Raw genomic sequence first — 9,097 nt, forward strand, 5'->3', positions numbered from 1 at the left:
TCCTCAAAAATTCTCTTCTTGCACTCATCAATAAAGTGTTGGCCGAAGTGGCAACCCAAGAGCGGGGTCAATTGGGTTTAACGAAAAATTGAATATTTAATACTAAACTTAGAGCAAGTTAAAACAAATCAAACAATACACGCAATATTAAAATAATTTAAAGAGATAAGGGAAAAAAATACAAACTCCTATTTATAGTGATTTGATTATTCCCATCTTCATCCACTCTCTCAAGTCTAAAGGCCAAAATATTCCACAAACCCCTTGTTTCAATGGACCAAAGAACCAATTACACCCTCTTATTTTTCAAAAACAAAGCAACTACATTATAATCCTTGTTTTTGGAGACCAAGAAAACCAAATAGAGCTTACAAAAATAAATTTCTCACAATGAAGACTTACAATTAAAGCTCACAAAATAAAATTTCAAAGAATAATCAATTGTAAGTCTTGAGAGTTTTCTCTTAAAATGAGCAATTTAGAACATAAAGAGAAGAAGAGAGATTTTCAAGGCTGAAGCACTTGTATATTTAGTGTTTGTATGTTCTTAAAATGTTTTTTAAGGCTTAGAAGAGCATATATATAGAGTTTAAAAGAAAATTACTCGTTTTACGTTGTTTGAGCATTTTTCTTAGTAGACTACTCAACCGTGTAGACTTTTTGAGTCATATACAATTTTAATAATGACAAATCATAGCATCTCATTTGTGCGCTAAGTGTACGTACATGTTTATTTTTCTATAAGCACAAATGACCGATACAAAATGGAAGTCATGAAACACTTACACGATCACATCAACTAAGTATTCCATGGATTTATAGAGAGCAAAGCTTGAAGACCTATATTTTTCAGTTGTATGTTATTAGTTTCCATTGTGCATGTATATCATTTGATTTAATGTGAAGCTCGTCACTGACCATAGATTGACCCTAGAAGCTCAAGCTTTTCATAGAAAACTTTTTACTTAAAAAGTTAAACTCATATTAGTACATAAGATATCAAAATGAGTTTTAAAGGCACTTTTATATACAAGATATCTTATGGTATTTTGGAAAATCATTAGGACAAGTTTTAATCACCATTAGACTCAATATATTTCATATACACTTGTCCTAGATTAAGTAAACTCAATAGAAGGCTTATTTTCATAGAAAAGCAAGGGATTAGTCGACTATTGAGGTGCATTCGTTGACTAATAAAATCAATAGCCTTATTGAGTTTCTGCCCAGGTGACTCGTCGACAAATGGGCATGACTCGTTGACGAATGGGCATGACTCATCGATGAATGGTATTTGAGTCATCGACAAAAAACTCCAGTAGCTAATAATGTTTTCCAGCCCAGGTAACTTGCCGATGAAAAGTGGTGACTCGTTGACAAATATAGGTCACTCGTCGATGATCGAAAGTCACTCGTCAATGATTCTAACGGGCATACTAATGCAAACAGCTCCCAACGGCCATAAAATTCAAAATTATATTATTACTTTATCTCCAACGGCCATAAAACGGTCATATTTGGTTTTTGCCTATATATGTCAACCCTAAACACTTGGAGAAGCTTAGAGAATCATTTTGAAAGCTTATTTGATCATTCTTTGATTCTTGTTTATATTTTATACTCTCTTTGGAAGATCAAACTTATACTTCTCCTACTTTCATTTTGAAAATTCTTTTTGGAGAAAATCTTTGAGTTATACAAGAAAACTTTGAGTATATATTCACTCATATATACTTGCTTGAAGAGCTACTTGTTCTTGATATTTCAAAGGTCAATCTTGAAGAAATCATTTTCTATATTTCTCATTCATTTGTAAAAACCATTTTGAGAGCAAAACCCTAACTTCTCCTACTCTTGTCTTGAAAAATACTTTTGGAGAAATCATCTATTGGGTTTGAATCTTTGAAGCATTTATTATACACAATTTTCTCAAAGATCATTTACTCTCATTTTCTTGCAAAATAATTTTGAGAGAAATCCCTATACTCTACCGAGCTTCATATTTTAAATCATTTAAGAGTGCATATAGATATACTTTTCATTGTACAACTCAGCTTTTGAAGAAGCATTTCTTGTACCTAAAATTTATTTTATAACATTTGTATTTGTGGTTTGAGTAGTGAACCGTGCCAAGTGAGGGGATATCACTTGGAGAGGTGTCCTCGCCTATAAGGAGGGAAGACGGGGTGTATTGTGCTAGACATGGGGTATTGCTTAGAAAGGTGACTCCGCCTATAAGGAGTGGTGTAACGGGTAGCTCCGCCCGATTGAAGGAGTGTGTATAAGGTGGCTTCGCCTTATTTGAAGGAGTGGATAGTGGAAATCGTCAAGTGGTTTGCTTGAGGCGATGACGTAGGTGGGGATAGCCGAACCTCGTTAAAATTGTTGTGTCATTCTTTTTCTCCTTTATCTCATTTATATTTCCGCACATGTATGATTGTATATTTATTGTTGTTATTTTATTACATACACGCCTTTAATTTCAATTGGGATATTATCTGTGAATCAGTTAAATAATTTGAAAAAGTTTTTAAAATTCCAATTCACTCCTCCCCCCTTTTTGGGATCACACCAATCCTCACGAACTGCTTACTGGGTTCGATTGAACACTTACTAGCCATTGGAGAGGGAAAATTGATCATTGGAGGAAGACTTTTCAAATTGGTCGATTGTCTTCAGGTGTCGATTAATTGCCTCTGGCCTCTGCCTGGGGTGGTCAAATGCTCCTTATCTTTTGTTCCCAATTCTCCAATTTAAGATCATATGTGTTATATTTTATATTTTCTTATAGATTTACAATTTAAAGTATAATACACTTGAGAAAAAAATAATACAACTTTTCATCTACTTCAATGGTTTAAATCCAATAGAAAACAACTTAAGCACAAAGTTATTAGTTCACATTAGTTTGTTATCATCAAAATCAAGTTAATGAAACCCTAAGGCTAACAAAAAGTATCTATATAGCATACATTAAATGCTACAAATGATAAAAACATGACATTATAAATAATATTTTGTTTCACGACATGTATAAAATGTCCTAATACATATATATATATATATATATATATATATATATATATATATAGAATTGAATGGTGTTTCAACATTTAAAACCCTATAAATGATTATATTTTATGACATTTTTCCTTAAACACTAGAAATACAATGTTACAAAATATAATTTTTCTTGTATTGAATGTGTTGGGGATGTGGCTCATATTCTGATTGGATACATATACCACGAAAGTATAATGAAGCATTGTACAAAGTAGACTGCAGGGAATTTCTTTCTGCCTGAACCATCGACGACTTGGCTATAACCGTCGATGGTTTGGTTGTAACTGTCAACGATTTGGTTTGACACAAACACGGAAACTCAAATTGAAGAACTAATTTTCACTATATGATTGTTCAAGCTTACAATTAGGGTTACAATAAGATGTATTTATACCAACCCTATGCGCACAAGAGGCTCTAAGTCAAATCTCGGAGGAAAATCCCCCCCAATCTACCGATCTTCGATTCGAGTTTCCATGTTTGTGTCAAACCTAACCGTCGACAGTTGCAACCAAACCGTCGACGGTTTGGCTATAACTGCCAATGGTTTGTTTGTAACTGTCGATGGTTTGGTTTGACACAAACATGGAAACTCGAATCGTAGATTGGTAGATTGGGGGGATTTGAGGGATTTTCCTCCAAGATTTGACTTAAAGTCTCTTGTGCGCATAGGGTTGGTATAAATACATCTTATTGTAACCCTAATTGAAAGTTTGAACAATCATATAGTTAAAATCGGTTGTTGCTCCCATGGACGTAGGCAAAATTGCCAAACCACGTAAATCTTGTGTCTCTTGTCTATTGTTCTTCAATTACTGTGTGTGTGATTGTGATTTGTGCTTGCTTGATTCGTATATTCATTATTGTGTGTTTGCATAGATTGTTCCAAATCAATCCGAGTGTTCCGAATAGGTTTCGGATTGATTTGAGTTGTGCACACTTCCGCTGCGTGTTCTACTTCAACAATTGGTATCAAAGTTGTTCGTTCACAATGGCTAGGATCTCTTCAGCAAAATTTGATGTTGGTAAGTTCGATGGAACCGGGAATTTCAGACTTTGGCAGAGGAGGGTGAAGGACGTGTTGGTGCAACAAGGAATGGTGAAGTCGCTTTACGGAAAGAATCTGGATGACATAGATGACACAAGTTGGAAGGAGCTAGAAGCCAAAACCATGACTACTATTAGATTGCGTCTAGCCAATGATGTGATGTACCACGTCATGGACGAGGAATCGGCAGTGGCAATTTGGCTAAAACTAGAGAGTCGGTACATGTTCAAGTCTTTATCAAACAAGTTGTATCTTAAGCAATGACTTTACGGGCTTCAGATGGCAGAGGGTTCAAATTTGAATCAACACATCAACGTATTCAATTTGATCATCAACAATCTGAAACAGGTTGATGTGAAGTTCAAGGATGAAGACAGAGCATTGATGTTATTAAATTCCCTACCTACGTCTCTAATGTATGAGAACCAGGTTACGACTCTAACTTGATTCGTCAATGTTAATAAAAAAAAAAAGGTGCATTGGTTAATCAAAAAATTCAAAAGCTTAGTACCAAGTAATACAAGTAGTTTTAGGTTTACATTTTTCAGCATTGTGAACTTGATGGCAGCCTAATCTTTGATCCAAAGTCTTTGACACTATTCAACTGATTAATAAGTCTCTAATCAATGGGATGTGGTACTAATTTTGGACCTTACCTTATTAAGGGCCTAATAATCAACACAAAATTGCAACCTTTCGTATTGTTTTCTTTGGGACAAAACAAATACACCAAAAGGAGCTTTGGAGTGTCAAATAAATCCCATCTCAAGTAACACATTTTTGTTGTCTTTGTGATACCCCTAGTTTAGGAGGCACCATTCACCAAGGGGCTCAAGAAGGTGGCTACACACCATGAAGGAATTCAGTCTTGTATTCGACAATGCACCAAGATGGTAGTACCCTTGGAAGTTGATAAATATCAACTTCTTGAAATTCATTTAGCACCTCATTTACTTCACTTGGATAAATTTTCATGTCTCCTTTTTCTTTCTTCATTTGTAGCACTATAAAAAGAAGGTTTTCTTTTATTTAACCCTCTTTTGATTTGGACAACTTAACAAAGTTTCATTCATTTATCATACAAAAAGTTACAGGCAATGCACAAGGTTTGTCCCCATATATGAAGAAATAAATGACTAGATTGAGATAGATCAAGTGATCTTGAGAAAGGCCATCCCTAATGTCATGTCAAAATCATCCAAAGACACAGTGGGTAGCAAAAAAAATTATCGATGCCTAAAAGTAATTTAATTAATAATTTTTTTAAAAAAAAATTTTGACTACTTTGATTAGTGAGCCAAATTAACGGAAGAAAGTATATTAGGTCTCATTAAGAAAATAGGGCTTTTGGCTCGACATCAAAGTGTAGGCCTAAAATTAGTTGTCCAATAAGCCTAAATCATATACAATGACACATGTCAACATTTCAAGACTTCTAGGGTTTCATCTAACCTTACTTCCCTTATAAATAGTCTCTTATATATAGGCTTATCAAAGGGGGAGGGAGTTCTCAACCATTAGCTCCACATCAACTTGAGGAGAAAATGCTCTCGAAATTAGAGTCACCTAGACTATGAAGATTGGTAGATGATGAATTTGACAATCTAAGGAACACTTATTTATGTTTGACCCTTATTATAGACACATCATTTTGTTTAGATTGAAATTAATTAAAGAATAGGGGAAGATAATTAAGCAAACATGGATAATTGAAGGCTCTCTCCTTTTGCCCTAGACCATTCTTTGTGTAATTCAAATTTGGGTGCTTAGTTGCACTTTTTAAGATTTAATTGAGCCTTAGTTAGATTAACTGAGGAGTTATCCTAGGTGGGGATAAGCTTCATTCCTTGTAAAAACCTAAAGTTTGTTGCCAAAAACCCATTTAGGACAAAGAAGGGATTTCATTGTTCTAAAAGGGAATTTTTGAAAATTGGAGGATAGGGCAAGCTCCCTTGCTTTTTCATAAAAAGGAGGTCATAGCTCTTAACCAAGGGGAACACATGTTGATCGAGCACCAAAGAAGTGTGTGTTCAAAGAGAGAAAGCTAGAGAGCAAGAGAAGAAAGGAAAAGAAAGAGAGCAAGGAAAAAAGATTGGAAGAAAAAAACTTGAATCTTGAGGACAAACAATTTAGCTAGAAGAAGAAAACTAAGGTTGCTTAGAGATTGGAAGAATTAAAGCTTCAAATGAGCAAGGTAATCTTTGATCCTCATATTTAGTCACATGATTTCAATACTTTTGACATGCATACAAGATTAAGTGGAGAAATCCCTTTATTGGCATGTTCAAATTGATATTTTTATGGTGTTCTTTGTATGGGTGATAACGATTCAATTTTTTTGACTATGCTAGGTTAAAGTTTCAGTTTTTAGGGTTTTTTTTTTTTTTTTTTTTTACACAAAAGAGCTCTTTTTTTAGCATGTTTGGGTGTGTGAGTTCTTAGACTAGTCAAGCGTGGTTAAGGTTAGTAGGCTCTAGATTTAGGGTTTTTCTTGAGGCCACATTTAAGGATAACCCTAGATTAAATAGGGTCTAAAAAAGCCAAAAAAGGCCAAGAAAAGAGAAAGATAGAACGAGAGAGAGAGAGAGAGAGAGAGAGAGAGAGAGAGAGAGAGAGAGAGAGAGAGAGAGAGAGAGTTGAGGTGATTTATGTGTGCATGGTGTGTTTTGGAGGGTCTAAATGGCCCATGCTAGATCAAAGGGTCTCAAACATATGTTTGGAAGCCAAGAAAACAGCCAAAGAGAGAGAGTTGAGGTGATTTATGTGTGCATGGTGTGTTTTGGAGGGTCTAAATGGCCCATGCTAGATCAAAGGGTCTCAAAAGTATGTTTGGAAGCCAAGAAAACACCCAAACATGAAAGAACTTTGGCCATCGCCATTAATGTCGTCGGCAACAAGCTATGGTTACAAAGATTTGGTTTTTGTAGGTTTGGTCGCTTCTAAAGTTCATAGGAGCATCGTGGTGGGTGGAGGAGTCAAATGAAGATGATGGTGAAATTTTTCATAGTTGAGAGAGGTCGAAGGAAGGCTTCAAAGTTCGTTAGTTTACAGCATCTCTCTAGTGATTCCTTAAAGAAGACGATAAAAAAGTCATGTGCACGATCTCCTACCTGAGCCACACATTGTGCATGTGGCCAACTTAAATCAGTCTAATTCTAGATCAGTTAACCAATCCATGCAGACTGATTGACTAGTCCAACCCCATTTTATTTTTTATAATTATTTCTTATTTATTGTCAATGCTCATTTTTTATCAAACCCTATTTGCACTGATTAGCATGTACATGAAAGGACCCTATTCCCTTCTTCTAATAGGAGTGCACTAGAATTCTCCAAACCATATGTTTTGAGATCTTTGACCATGATATTTCATTAAAAAATTTAAAAGGGAATTTGTTCTACTTTCTTATCCTTATTGTTCAAAACACACACATTTTCAGTAGTAACCCTTTTTAAGATGGGTGTCAGTAGGTTGATGGTTGATTAATTTTCTTTAAAAGGGTAAGTTAACCACCTTTTCAACATACAATTATACTCTTGAACTCATTCTCTAATTCATAGATCTTTTATGGATTTTATTCTTTATTTTCCCTTTAGAAAAATAAAGTAGCAACTCCACTTTCATCTTGTTTTCTTAGTTAGAGTCTTCTTTTTACTTAGCTTTTCTTGTTTGGGTGTCTTCGTGTAACTCCCATTGTTGACAACCCCAAATTGAATATGACATCTCCTATACATATTTAAAAACGAAAAACAAAAGAATAATTAATGGTTGAATTTAATGTTGCTCTTAAGGGACATCCCAATGATTAGCGTTTAAGACTTCTATGTAGCCACTAGGTTCAAATATAAGGAGGGTGGGAAGGAGTATATGATACAAAATGATCTATCTCTTATTTTCTATCCCAGACCCATACAAGGTTCGGATGAACAAAATAAGTTTCAATTAAGGGTTTCTCAAGTTAAGGTACAATTTTGATGAGTTTGAAACTTTAGTAAATTTGGAACCTTAAAGTATAAAATTGGCTAATCAGTTAATTTCAATGTTCATTAGATGTTTTGAACACTATTACAATTATATTGCCCCTTGGAAGAAAGTTCTAGAATAGTTTTTAGAAGACTCTTAATTTTTCAATAAAAAAATAAAAACATAAAAGAAACATATTTTTATTTTTCAAATGAAAAAATTAAAATATAAAATGTGGAGGACTTTTAAATGGAAAAACAATAGGGAAAGACCACATTTTCAGAAAGAGTATTGGAAGTTCCAAAAAGAAAAAAGAAAAAAAAAAGTGCATGACTCAAAAGTCTATCAAGGTCAAGATGAAATCATAAATTCATTTCAAGCTTCCATAAACTTTGATCACTTAACTATAAAGAGGACTAATCTCTTATCAACCAACTTAAGGAAAGCTTGTAGCTAGAAGGTAGATCAAAATTATATATAAATGATTATGTTGGTATGCCTTGCAACGTATATTCATTAATGAAATTGTGTTTATAATGAATTTAGGCATAAAAAGAGTTAATTGAATGTGGGTTTCTAACATGTTCATGTACCTGGATTGCACAAAATAGAATATGAAAATTACTCCCACAAGAATGTGAGGAGCATATAGATAATACCCATTAGTTATTTCTATCAATCATTTGTCTAGTGGACTAGAATTGAATACTTACGTACTTTTTATTCATAGAAAAATTTTAGAAATTGCTTGATAAAAAATCAAGCATCTTTTTAAGGATGGTATGGATTTAAATAGGTAGATGGCAGATTGATTATGGATAGATTCTTTATATCAACTCTCATCAAAAGTGCAAGAGCAGCGATAGAATCATAAAAATCGTAGAATGATGTTTCTTGAGTTGACTTGAAGATCACTTGACAATAGCTATTACATGTATTTATACCCCTTTGAGGTAAAATCTACATTAGTTCTATGATTATAAGCATAAACTCAAAATAATAAATCCTAATAACGAAAGGAA

Source organism: Malania oleifera, chromosome 3 (genome assembly GCF_029873635.1).
Source record: "Malania oleifera isolate guangnan ecotype guangnan chromosome 3, ASM2987363v1, whole genome shotgun sequence".
Taxonomy (NCBI): Eukaryota; Viridiplantae; Streptophyta; class Magnoliopsida; order Santalales; family Ximeniaceae; genus Malania; species Malania oleifera.